This window comes from Thalassophryne amazonica, chromosome 23, assembly GCF_902500255.1.
Source record: "Thalassophryne amazonica chromosome 23, fThaAma1.1, whole genome shotgun sequence".
Taxonomy (NCBI): Eukaryota; Metazoa; Chordata; class Actinopteri; order Batrachoidiformes; family Batrachoididae; genus Thalassophryne; species Thalassophryne amazonica.
Window position 1 is genome coordinate 4,479,031 of NC_047125.1, and position 14,490 is coordinate 4,493,520.

The window sequence follows — 14,490 nt, forward strand, 5'->3', positions numbered from 1 at the left end:
TCATTGCTGAACTTGGTGCTTTATATTAATAAGTTCCACTGAGAACAGCAAAATGATTTCATTTCTGTTTTGATGACACAAAATGCTTTCGCCTAACTTTGTTATTAAGCAACCAATGAAATGGTTTCTCCAAATACTGTGTGTGTGTGTGTGTGTGTGTGTGTGTGTGTGTGTGTGTGTGTGTGTGTGTGTGTGTGTGTGTGTGTATTTCTGTGTGACAACACTGCATCCTTTGTTTGAACTTTTCTTGAACAGTGAAATGGTTTTTCTACATAGAATAGAATTGAATAGAATAGAATTTATTTCAGCAACAACACAGCAGCATAAAGACAACATATCAAACAAATTAAAAAAACAAGACCAAATTAAACACCGTGTGCCTGAAAAGGGGGTGGGAAGAAGCAAAGCTTATAAATTACCCACCCCTCATACCCCATCCCAAAAGTCCAAGTCCAACATATAATTACACTTATGCTCACACTCCTATATATACAAATAAGCAAATTAAATACATACATCCACAAATGTATACATTTTTTTTTTATGATTTTCTTTATATCCAGAAATTATTAATTTCTTATAATGTTTCTTAAAACAGACAAAAGAACTACATAATCTAATTTCCACAGGACATTTGTTCCAAATCTTCACCCCTTTAACTGAAACACAAAAACCCTTGAGATTAGTACGTACGGGAGGCTTCTTAAAAACCATGCATCCTCGTAAACTGTATTCAGATTTCCTGATCTTGAACAGGCTCTGGACATAAAGTGGCAAGGCCTGGTTATTAGCTTTGTACAAAGTTTGTATGGTGATATAATCCACTAAATCTCTAAATTTCAGTAAATTTAAAGTCATAAACAGAGAATGCGTTGGCTCAAGATAAGGTTTATTACAGATGATTCTGATGGCATGTTTTTGTAAAACAAATACATGATTGGTATTTGATTTGTAAGTATTACCCCAGAGTTCGATACAATATGTCATGTATGGTACAATTAAAGAATAATATAATCTAAGTAGCCCATCCTGGGACAATATGTCCTTGACCCTGTACATGATAGCGATAGATTTTGACATTTTAAATTTTATATAATTTATATGAGGTTTCCAGCTGAGTTTATTGTCAATTGTAACACCTAGAAATTTGTTCTCAGTTACTATCTGTATTTCCATATTGTTAATGGTTACACTTTTACATTTAGGCACAAATTTATTTCCAAAAATCATACATTTGGTTTTCCCAAGATGAAGTGACAATTTATTAGCATCAAACCAAGCCTTAAATTTATCCAGTTCGTTTACCACCGTGTCAAGAAGCTGTTCAAGATTATCACCACTGCAAAATACAGTTGTGTCATCTGCAAAAAGAACACACCTCAGTACCCGTGACACATAACATATATCATTTATATATAAAATAAATAACAAAGGACCTAAGACCGAACCCTGGGGCATGTAATTTCCCGAAGTTCAGAATCAATGTTATTGTATTGAACATACTGATACCGACCATGTAAATAACTATTTATCCAGTCATATGCTAATCCTCTGATTCCATATTTCTGTAATTTAGTTAGCAATATTTCATGATTTACAGTGTCAAACGCTTTCTGTAAATCAAAACAAATACCTACTGTATATTGCTTGTTATCGACTGCAGTCGCTATATTTTCCACGAAATCCATCAATGCATGTGAAGTAGTCCTAGATTTTCTAAATCCATATTGTTCTTCACAGAGTATCTCATACTTTAGTAAGTAATTATCCAGTCTTTTTACAAAAGTTTTTTCTAGTATTTTAGAAAATTGGGGTAAAAGTGAAATAGGTCTATAATTTGAAAAAGTGTGTTTGTCACCAGTTTTAAACAAAGGTATTACTTTGGCTATCTTCATCTGTGAAGGGAATTTACCAAAACTTAATGATATATTACAAATATAAGTAAAAGGTTTTACTATACAATCAATGATTTTTTTCAACAAAGCCATATCCAAATTATTGAAGTCCTTTGATTTCTTACTTTTAGAATTCTGCACCAGATCAATTATTTCTTTTTCATTTGTTCCACCAACAAACATTGACACAGATTTATTAAATGTTATCTTATTTTCAAAAGATTTAACGCTCAATGAATCAATATTACTGGCAAGATTTTACCTACATTGACAAAATATTCATTAAAATGGTCAGCAATAGTCTCATTATCTTCTATCACAGTATTATTGGAAAGAAAAAAAGAAGGATAATCTCTACCATTTTTGTTCTTTTTTATTACTTCATTTAAAATATTCCATGTATTTTTTATATTATTCTTATTTTTAACAAGTAAGTCACTATAATATCTTTTCTTACTAAATCTCATAATATGAATTAATTTATTCTTATATATTTTATATTTACTTTCAGCTTCCTTTGATCTCGATTTTATAAATTGTTTATACAGTAAGTTCTTCTTTTTACATGCCCTCTGAAGACCCTTGGTTATCCATGGTTTATTGCTGTATCGGTTAGTATATATCTTGTTAACAAGAGGACAGTGTTTATCGTATAACTTAGAAATGATAGAAATAAAACCATCATAAGATTCATCAACATCATCAACATAAACATCATTCCAATTCTGGCATAATAAATCCACCCTTAAATTATCAACAGTTATTGGTGTGACATTTCTACTCAATCTATTACAATCCTTTTGAAACACTCGATCATGTGATGCAAAAACAGTAAATACTGGCAGGTGATCACTAATATCATTTACCAGCAATCCCGCACTGAGATTACCAGATATGACATTAGTTAAAATATTGTCAATAAGGGTTGTTGAATTCACAGTTATTCTACTTGGATGAATGATGGTCGGAAATACTCCCAAACAATATAAAGAATTTATAAATGAAGTGGTTTGTGGATGATTGTGAGGATTTAGAAAATCGATATTAAAATCACCACAGATAAATAAATGTGAATTCTTATTTATTTTGTTGTACATTCCCATAATTACTTGTTCAAAAGTATCAATATTTGCTCCGGGAGCTCTGTATAAACAACTAACAACCGTATTTTTTGAATTTATGGATGTAATTTTTACCGTAACACATTCCATGATATTATCAACTGTGAATGACATATTGTGAACTAATTTACAGTTGTAATCAGACCTTACATATAATGCCACACCCCCGCCTCTTCTCTTCTGTCGATTTACCTGAAACAATTGATAACCTTCCAACTGTACAAGATCTTGATTGACATCAGTTAACCATGTTTCTGATATAGCGATCACTGAAAAACTTTTTCTAAATGTATCTAAACAATCATTTATCCTTGAAAAATTCCAAGAAAGACTTCTACTATTAAAATGTATTATTGAAAAATCTCCATCTTTAATTTTATAATCATTAAATTGTTCTTCTGTAAAAATAATTACATTGTCGCTCGATATTGTCACTAAAAAAAGAATCTGGATCTGATTCAGGTTCAAAATGGCGAGAGGCAGGATGACTATAATTAAATGTTTCCAAACAGAGCTCCTTGGCAGAAATAAACTGATTATTAACCGTGTTCATTATATTATATACAGATTTTCCTCCATCATCACAATCAACCAGTACATTTCTTTATGTATTACTTCACAACTTACATCAGTTAAACTTACTAAGATCATGTTCATCTTTAATCCATAAGGTTTTAGCTTCTTGAGGTGTTCCATTTAATTTAATATAAACTTTACAGTTAAATGTCCATGTAGCCTGTATCTTGTTTTGTTTTCTTAAAAATCGTGCCTGTCTTGCTAAATCTGAATTTTTCTTGGTCAAGTATTCATTTATATATACATTCGTTCCTTTTAAATTCTTTGCTTGTTTTAGAATTGCAAACTTCTGTTTCCTGTTTGTAAGCCTCAATAATATGACTTTAGGTTGATTTTGACCTCTCCGCGGTAAAAGGTGACTACTATCGATATCATTAGGGTTTATTAAAATTCCTTTGTCCTTCAAAAGTGAAATCACCTGTTCCTCTACAGAGAGGTTGTCCATTTCAGAGGGCTCCCTTCCTGAAGCCACCGCTCTTGCATAACTTCGAGGCTTAATGCTGTGTGTGTGTGTGTGTGTTTTCATGGAACCACGTTTGTTCATTACTGAACTTGGTGCTTTATATTAATAATTTCCAAAGAGAACAGCAAAATGATTTCATTTCTGTTTTGATGACACAAAATGCTTTCACCTAACTTTGTTATTAAGCAACCAATGAAATGGTTTCTCCAAATACTGTGTGTGTGTGTGTGTGTGTGTGTGTGTGTGTGTGTGTGTGTGTGTGTGTGTGTGTGTGTGTGTGTGTATGCTCCAATTGTTTTATGTTTTCTTGAGTGTGCATGTTCATGTGTGAGAGAGAGGGAGAAAATCAGCACAATGGTTTCATTTTTTTCAGGAGCAGAGCAGAAACATCATGTCTCAACATAAACGTGTGTGTGTGTGTGTGTGTGTTTGTGTGAATGCTCAAATTGCTGTTTCACCTTAATTTCCAAAGCTAACATCAAAATTGTTTATTTTTTTTGATAACACTCCATCCTTTGATCCAACTTTTCATGAAGCAAACAATGGAATGGGTTCTCTACATACTGTGTGTGTGTGTGTGTGTGTGTGTGTGTGTGTGTGTGTGTGTGTGTGTGTGTGTGTGTGTGTGTGTGTGTGTGTGTGTGTGTGTGTGTGTGTGTGTGTCTGTGTGTGTGTGTGTGAATGCTCAAATTGCTGTTTCATCTTAATAATTTCCAACGAAAACAGCAAAATGGTTTTATTTGTGTTTTGATAACACTCCGTCCTTTGATCCAACTTTCCATGAAGCAAACAATGAAATGGTTTCTCTACATACTGTGTGTGTGTGTGTGTGTGTTTTCATGGAACCACCTGTTGTTAAGCAAACAATGAAATGGTTTCTCCAAATACTGTGTGTGTGTGTATATTTCTGTTTGACAACACTGCATCCTTTGTTTGAACTTTTCTTGATGCAAACAATGAAATGGTTTCTCTACATACTGTGTGTGTGTGTGTGTGTGTGTGTGTGTTTTCATGGAACCACCTGTTGTTAAGCAAACAATGAAATGGTTTCTCCAAATACTGTGTGTGTGTGTATATTTCTGTTTGACAACACTGTATCCTTTGTTTGAACTTTTCTTGATGCACAGTGAAATGGTTTCTCTACATGCTGTGTGTGTGTGTGAGAACAACTTCCTGTTGTATCTTAATTATTTCCAAAGAGAACAGAAAAATGGTTTTATTTCTGTTTTGATAACATTGCGTCCTTAGATCCCACATTTTCAAGAAGCAAACACTGAAATGGTTTCTCTACATGCTATCTGTGTGTGTGTGTGTGTGTGTGTGTGTGTGTGTGTGTGTGTGTGTGTGTGTGTGTGTGTGTGTGTGTGTGTTTTCATGGAACCACCTTTGTTCATTGCTGAACGTGGTGCTTTATATTAATAATTTCCAAAGAGAATAGCAAAATGGTTTCATTTCTGTGTTTACAACACTCCATCTTTTGATCCAACTTTCCATGAAGCAAACAATGAAATGATTTCTCTACATACTGTGTGTGTGTTTGTGTGTGTGTGTGTGAATGCTCAAATTGCTGTTTCATCTTAATAATTTCCAACGAAAACAGCAAAATGGTTTCATTTCTGTGTTTACAACACTCCATCCTTTGATCCAACTTTCCATGAAGCAAACAATGAAATGGTTTCTCTACATACTGTGTGTGTGTGTGTGTGGGTGGGTGGGTTTTCATGGAACCACCTGTTGTTAAGCAAACAATGAAATGGTTTCTCCAAATACTGTCTTTGTGTGTGTGTGTGTGTGTGTGTGTGTGTGTGTGTGTGTGTGTATATTTCTGTTTGATAACACTGCATCCTTTGAACGTTTCTTGACGCAAACAGTGAAATGGTTTCACTACATGCTGTGTGTGTGTGTGTGTATGTGTGTGTGTTAACAACTTCCTGTTGTATCTTAATTATTTCCAAAGAGAACAGCAAAATGGTTTTATTTCTGTTTTGATAACGCTGCGTCCTTAGATCCAACATTTTCAAGAAGCAAACACTGAAATGGTTTCTCTACATGGTGTGTGTGTGTGTGTGTGTGTGTGTGTTTTCATAGAACCACCTTTGTTCATTGCTGAACTTGGTGCTTTATATTAATAAGTTTATATTATTAAGTTCATTTCTGTTTTGATGACACAAAGTGCTTTCGCCAAACTTTGTTATTAAGCAACCAATTAAATGGTTTCTCCACATACTCTGTGTTTGTTTGTGTGTGTGTGTGTGTGTGTGTGTGTGTGTGTGTGTGTGTGTGTGTGTGTGTGTGTGTGTGTGTGTGTGCGTGTTTGTGTTTTCATGGAACCACCTTTGTTCATTGTTGAACTTGCTGTTTGATATTATTAATTTCCAAAAGAGAACAGCAGAATGGTTTCTTATCTGTGTTGACAACACTCCATCCTTTGATCCAACTTTTCATGAAGCAAACAATGAAAGGGTTTCTCTACATACTGTGTTTGTGTGTGTGTGTCTGTGTGTGTAAAAGAGAGAGAGAGAAATAGAAAATACAAATAATTTCCAACGAGGACAACAAAATGATTTCATTTCTGTTTTGATAACACAAAGTGCTTTTGCCAAACGTTATGAAGCAACTAATTCTCCACATTCTGTGTGTGTGTCTTTCCCTGTGTGTTTGTGTGCATCCTCAGAGTGGTTTCTCCACATACTGTGTGTGTGTGTGTGTGTGTGTGTGTGTGTGTGTGTGTGTGTGTGTGTTTTCATAGAACCACCTTTGTTCATTGCTGAACTTGGTGCTTTATATTAATAAGTTTATATTATTAAGTTCATTTCTGTTTTGATGACACAAAGTGCTTTCGCTTTTTCGTGTTTGTTTGTGTGTGTGTGTGTGTGTGTGTGTGCGTGTTTGTGTTTTCATGGAACCACCTTTGTTCATTGCTGAACTTGGTGCTTTATATTAATAATTTCCAAAGAGAACAGCAAAATGGTTTCATTTCTGTGTTTACAACACTCCATCCTTTGATCCAACTTTCCATGAAGCAAACAATGAAATGGTTTCTCTACATACTGTGTGTGTGTGTGTGTGTGTGTGTGTGTGTGTGTGTGTGTGTGTGTGTGTGTGTGTGTGTGTGTGTGTGTGTGTGTGTTTTCATGGAACCACCTTTGTTCATTGTTGAACTTGCTGTTTGATATTATTAATTTCCAAAAGAGAACAGCAGAATGGTTTCTTATCTGTGTTTACAACACTCCATCCTTTGATCCAACTTTCCATGAAGCAAACAATGAAATGGTTTCTCTACATACTGTGTGTGTGTGTGTTTTCATGGAACCACCTTTGTTCATTGTTGAACTTGCTGTTTGATATTATTAATTTCCAAAAGAGAACAGCAGAATGGTTTCTTATCTGTGTTTACAACACTCCATCCTTTGATCCAACTTTCCATGAAGCAAACAATGAAATGGTTTCTCTACATACTGTGTGTGTGTGTGTGTGTGTGTGTGTGTGTGTGTGTGTGTGTGTGTGTGTGTGTGTGTGTGTGTGTGTGTGTGTGTGTGTGTGTGTTTTCATGGAACCACCTTTGTTCATTGTTGAACTTGCTGTTTGATATTAAAGCTCACAATTTTTTTTCCTGATTTCTTATAGTGTTTCTTAAAGCCAGAAAGTTGCCATTTGAAATTACTTTAGTTTTGTGTCATGTCTGTGATCTGCTTTTTTTTCTACAAAATCAAACAACTGAATGAACATCCTCCGAGGCCAGTGATTCCATAATTATTGCCAGGGGTTGTAGGAGGAGTGGCCCGTGAGTGAAAAGATGGACAGAAAAAAGCCAGGTGGATTAAGAAAAAGAAAAGCTTTGGAAGAAGATGCTGCCAAGTCTGCAAAGCTCACAGATATTTTTTTTTTCTTGAAGACAGAGCGAAGAGGAAAATGGTAAATAGGGCCGGGCATACCAGGCTACATGCCTGTTGATGTCAGCCGTATCAACATATGTAGTACAGTGCCACCTTTTCCAGCTACTTACAGACTTCACTGACTTACGCTGGGCAGACACTGTACGATATTTTCAATCATTGTACTTGGCTCCAGCTCAAATTGTGCGACAAAACCGCAGGGTTTAAAAGTTCAGAGCGCACGATTTATGTTCTCACACTGTACGCCCCGATGGTCTGATGCAATCTGACTGCTCACATTGTATGTTCAAAAACCACACGTCGGGCTCGTGTTTCCAAAAGCAAAATGTAACGGAAGATTTTTTTTTTCTTTTTAAAAAATTTATTTCATGCCTATCAGCGCGCACAATGAGTGAAATCAGGTTGGGAGACTGAACGTAAATCCTGTTGTTGTCTGCTGTGTGTGTGTGCGCGCGCGTGCATATACGTTCAGTCTCCCACCACCTGATTCCACTCACTGGGCCTCATGTTTCAACGTGCGTACGGCGATATTTGAGCGTATATGGGGTGTACGCCAAAACGGCTGCTCTACTAGGCATTTATCAATGTGGTCGTTGGCATACGCTGCGCTGAAAATATACACCAGGTCGAGAGGTGGCGTAAATTATACACCAAAATGAACCAGTGCTGGAATCCACATAAAAATGAAGATGATCAACATGATAAACAGTGCCATTATACAAATCAAATCAATTTTATTTATATAGCGCCAAATCACAACAAACAGTTGCCCCAAGGCGCTTTATATTGTAAGGCAAGGCCATACAATAATTACGGAAAAACCCCAACGGTCAAAACGACCCCCTGTGAGCAAGCACTTGGCAACAGTGGGAAGGAAAAACTCCCTTTTAACAAGAAGAAACCTCCAGCAGAACCAGGATCAGGGAGGGGCGGTCTTCTGCTGAGACTGGTTGGGGCTGAGGGAGAGAACCAGGAAAAAGACATGCTGTGGAGGGGAGCAGAAATCAATCACTAATGATTAAATGCAGAGTGGTGCATACAGAGCAAAAAGAGAAAGAAACACTCAGTGCATCATGGGAACCCCCCAGCAGTCTAAGTCTATAGCAGCATAACTAAGGGATGGTTGAGGGTCACCTGATCCAGCGCTAACTATAAGCTTTAGCAAAAAGGAAAGTTTTAAGCCTAATCTTAAAAGTAGAGAGGGTGTCTGTCTCCCTGATCTGAATTGGGAGCTGGTTCCACAGGAGAGGAGCCTGAAAGCTGAAGGCTCTGCCTCCCATTCTACTCTTACAAACCCTAGGAACTACAAGTAAGCCTGCAGTCTGAGAGCGAAGCGCTCTTTTGGGGTGATATGGTACTATGAGGTCCCTAAGATAAGATGGGACCTGATTATTCAAAACCTTATAAGTAAGAAGAAGAATTTTAAATTCTATTCTAGAATTAACAGGAAGCCAATGAAGAGAGGCCAATATGGGTGAGATATGCTCTCTCCTTCTAGTCTCTGTCAGTACTCTAGCTGCAGCATTTTGAATTAACTGAAGGCTTTTCAGGGAACTTTTAGGACAACCTGATAATAATGAATTACAATAGTCCAGCCTAGAGGAAATAAATGCATGAATTAGTTTTTCAGCATCACTCTGAGACAAGACCTTTCTAATTTGAGAGATATTGCGCAAATGCAAAAAAGCAGTCCTACATATTTGTTTAATATGCGCATTGAATGACATATCCTGATCAAAAATGACTCAAAGATTTCTCACAGTATCACACAGAGCTGCTCCATCCAAAGTGGGATGGATGCCGTCTCTCCTAACAAGACCAGGTTTTCCCCAGAAGCTTTGCCAATTATCTATGAAGCCCACCTCATTTTTTGGACACCTCTCAGACAGCCAGCAATTCAAGGAGCAATTCAAATCAATGCATATGTTACATAAATAACACTTTCCTGATTATACTACATAATAATCAATACAAATCCCGCTTTTGCAGGATTGCTGGTCTATCGAGCACGATCCGTGGCCACAGCGCTGACTGCAAAGAAAGCGCTGCTCACCTTGTTCTCCAGACTTCGAGCCTGGAGCCAGAGCAGCGCTGAGCTTAACTTTATGTGGTGTGATCGTTTTAGACTATGAAATTGATAATAACAACTATAGTGTTGTCATTCCCTTCGCCCATGCTGCAACCAGATTTTGTCGTCTCCATTCGTTTGTCACAATAAAATAAATAAAGAAATACATTTTAAAAATAAAGAAATCTGACAAATTAGGCGTGTCTTATTAATTGAGCGAGAAAATATCCACATGTCAAGAATTATTGACATGTGAAAAGAGAATACAGTGGTCCCTCGCTATAACGCGGTTCACATTTCGTGGCCTCGGAGTCTCGCGGAGTATTTAGTCCAATTTTGCATGCCTTTTTTTTTTTTTTTTTTTTTACAGTGTTCTGTGTTCTGCGTATCTGTTTATAAGAATCTTCTCGCCCAGAAGAGAAAAGAGCGCCAACAACTACTCATAACTGTGTGTCACACGGAAACAGGTGTGAGTGGAAAAGGCGCCACGACGCAGAGGCGCGATCTGTGAAATACTGGCGAGTCACTATTAATAATTTCTTATGTGTCCGACCTCGTACGTTGATCGTTAAAATTAAATTCGTTAGTTCTAAAAGCCATCATAATTATTTATAGGAAAACGTTCTATTTTTATTTCTCAAACAAATGTTTGGGCCTGAAACAGTTTGATCTTATTTTCCTACTAAGGTTTGGACTTTGAGAGTGTTTACACACGAGAGAAAAGTGAGAAAATGTTCATGCCTGATTGTGAAAGTGTATAATGTGGTTTTACAGCATTGAAACGTCTATAATAATTGTAAAAAATAACGCTGACTACGTCGCGGTTTCGCGTATTACGGGCTATTTTTTAGAACATAACTCCCGCGATAAACGAGGGACCACTGTAACACTTTTTTGATTATACTACAAAACAATTAATATGACGGCCGCTTTTGACGCTCTATTGGCACGTGTCGTGATTGGTGAAGTTCTTTTTCATTGCCGTCTTCCTGGCTTCCATGTCGTAAAATGAGGGTGTGTCTGAAGCGGAGTCTGAATATTTATGGGCGTGTTTATTATAATTACGATCGTTTCCACCCGCCGCATTTATCAAGGTCACGCCAGGCGTACGCCGGAAATGGGCAGGTGCACACTGCTTGGTAAATGGTAAATGGACTGCATTTATATAGCGCTTTTCCATCTGCATCAGACGGTCAAAGCGCTTTACAATCATGCCTCACATTCACCCCGATGTCAGGGTGCTGCCATACAAAGCGCTCACTACACACCGGGAGCAATAGGGGATTAAAGGCCTTGCCCAAGGGCCCTTACTGATTTTCCAGTCAGGCGGGGATTTGAACCCATGATCTTCTGGACTCAAGCCCAACACCTTAACCACTAGACCATCACCTCCCCATTGATACATGTCATGTCAACTTTGGTGTATTTCAAATTTACACCATAAATTTACGCCACAAGTGCGCAACATTGATACATGAGGTCCATTGTGCGCGCTGATAGGCATGAACTTTAATATGATGTTAGGTTATTGCGAGGGAACGGAAAAAAAAAATACAGGACTTTACATGAGATAACTCTTTGCTCTCTCCAGTGTTTGCACATGCACAGTGCGCGAGGTAATCAGCGCGTAGACGCTTGTAGCACTGCTTCAACAGTGCGGAACCCTCACGAGCCACGACGGCCGACCAAAATATCAAACAGGTTGGATTTTTATCCGACCGTATGATTCCCCATTGGGAGGTGGTTGTGACATGTTAAATGCAGCTCGTTACTCCATGTAGACTGCATGATGCAGGACGCACGATTAAGCTGAAACTCAGTGCGATCCAAAAAAAATTCTTGCACGAGTGAAAAATCGGCTAAAAAAAGGCCAAAAATCACACAGTGTAAGCCCAGCCTTCGGTGGTGCACTGGTGAGTTAACAATACCGTTCTTGTTTTAACTAACTAACTTTTACTTTCTGTTATAAGCCACCCAATTTTCAGTCAGTCAGCACATAAATGCTGAATTTAAATGCCACAGCAGAACTCTTATTATCCCTGTGCGCTGGCGGTTTGTGGGCCGGTTGGATATAAAAACTCTCGGGCTGAAAAATGTTCCCGGCACGCCCCTGAATTGTGGTATTTAGTATTAGTTGGATCTAACGTGAGTGTGTGCATGGCTTGGTGAGCTAAGAGAAGTCATTCAAACTGATCAAGTATTCCTACCATTCATTTGACCATGTTTTGCAAAGATAAAACTATTTTTAAAAATGAACCCAGGCTCATTGAGACAGGTCTTAATTTGTTTAAACTAGTACCCACGCCAGGCCACAGAGAAGGAACTGTATGAGACAAGGCCTCTAATGGTAGTTTTATTATGTCTTATATATGAACTTAAATTTAACAGGTTCTTGTGAGAGCAAATGCGCAAATCAAACAAATGAGGAAGGGATTGAAGGAGACGGGCATCTGGCCACTAATTACTGAACGATCAGACGTTGTTCCCCTTCTGTTCCCCAGGCAGTCAGAGGCAAAACTCAAACCCCAACTCAGTTTCCATCAGAATAAACAAGTTATCTGTCCGTCTGTCTGTTCCATGGAATGACATGACTTTCCCTTTGTGTGTAGATGATCCTTGAATCCATAAAGTGGCCCCTTGCCAAAGACTATGACAGTGATGACAGTGAGGATGAAGTTGCACCAACTACAGTCAGTGCCATTCAAGGATTTTTTCGAACCTTTGTCGAGCAAGGTAGAACTTTACATTAAAATTTTAAATGGTGCACGAAAAGTTCCTGCATGGTTTCAGCATGATTTGACTTGGTCTCAAATCATAGGCATCTCCCCTAAGTTCGCTCATCTAGAACAGCTTAACAAAAAGTAAGGGTTGAATTGTATGTATATTATGAATTAAGGGTTGGGTAGCCTGAGCTACCCTATTTACTGTGTAGGCCTAAGTAGCCGTTCTTACCAATACTCCTCACCCAGTACTTCACTGAAACCATACAGAAATTCATAGTGCACCTTTAATAGCAGCACTGTTGAACAAACTATCCACCATACAGACCAAATTAATTTATTTATTTCACTGCTTTAGCTTCCCCAGAACTTCTGCAGCAACTTCTGAAATTCTGGACTGGTTGGGAACTGCCTGCTAAAAGCCTCAGTCTAGAGGTGGTACAGTCACGTGGGTGTCACCACCTGCCGACAACAAGCACTTGTTATGAACGCTTGCGCATCCCTGACCATTACAAAAGTTTTGTGTCCTTACAGTCTGACTTCATGGTTTGTCTTAAATCAGTGGAGAGTGGCTTTGGGTTGATTTAATTCTGACATGTATAGCAAGCATAGTGTGTTGCCCTGGCAGTTAGCAGTGATCAACATTTCAAGTACACAACACACTCACACACACCCAATTTGTTCTACAGCCAAAAACATACATTTAAATTTATGAATGGCTCCTCGTTCACTCTGTCTCTTTCTCTCTCCATCTCTCTTTCACTTTTCTTCCTTTCTTCTGCCGCAGGTCACATATTCTTTGGTCGATCTGTCACTCAGCAGCTTATGCTGTGTTGTGTTGTGCTGTTTGTTTGTTCGAAGTTAGTGTTTTATAAATTCAATTGGTAATGTAGAGATTTTAAAAATTTCATGAATTGTCCTCTAAGACACACATGACATGGTTAAAATGATTTTACTTTGTTGTTCACACTGGATAAATTAATTAAAAACAATGGTTTTAATTACTATATTTTGTCATGAGGTCATTTATTCCAGCAAGTTTTCAACATACTGTACAGTAGTCTGATAAATGTCAGCACCATGGGACTCTGAAGGCTGCATAAGGTCAATGAGGTTCATCAGTGTCTCTAGTTGTTGAGGAGTGAGAGGGCTCTCCAGCTGTGGAACATTTACTCCAAGGTCTGGCTCTGGGATCTCCCCACTCTCATCCCAGTTTATCTCAGGGATGTTCATGTCCTTATGTTAAAAAAAAAATAAAAAATCTAGAATTAGAATGTTTATCCCCATTAAATCAAAATACTGCTATCTAGTAACTTTGGTAGGAGATAGGGAACAAGTTATTATTTAGTCTACATTATTGTGTTTTCAATTTGGCACAGAATGTAACTGTTCTTTTTAACCAAAGACAAATATTATGATTAAACCAACAAGACTAATGATTCTCATGAATGAACAGATGAGAAAGCAGGGTGTGTTGAAACAAAACCAGTCTGTACCAAAATAATGGAATAGGCTTAGTGGCCACACTGAGATGAAAAGTGAGGTCAAATCAAACCTTACAGATAATGTTTGAATACCTGTGGATTGGCAATGGAAAGTTGCATCTGGCCAATTTCCCACAACTGGTTTGGAGTGAGGTTCTGCTCCGTCCGAAGGGGGTGGTTGTCCCATCCATCACGAAAGAAATCCAAGCTTGCTTCTTAAATCAAGGAGGCCCTCTTCCTCCAACATATGAAAAATGTGGTAGTACA

General features: G+C 37.7%; 1 protein-coding gene across 1 annotated transcript in view; it reads left to right on the forward strand.

Annotated features, from left to right (window-relative positions):
• The window catches only part of LOC117504818, a 3,434,143-nt gene that overhangs the window by 2,003,650 nt on the left and 1,416,003 nt on the right, over positions 1-14,490 (forward strand). The gene's annotated exons all lie outside the window — the stretch shown is intronic.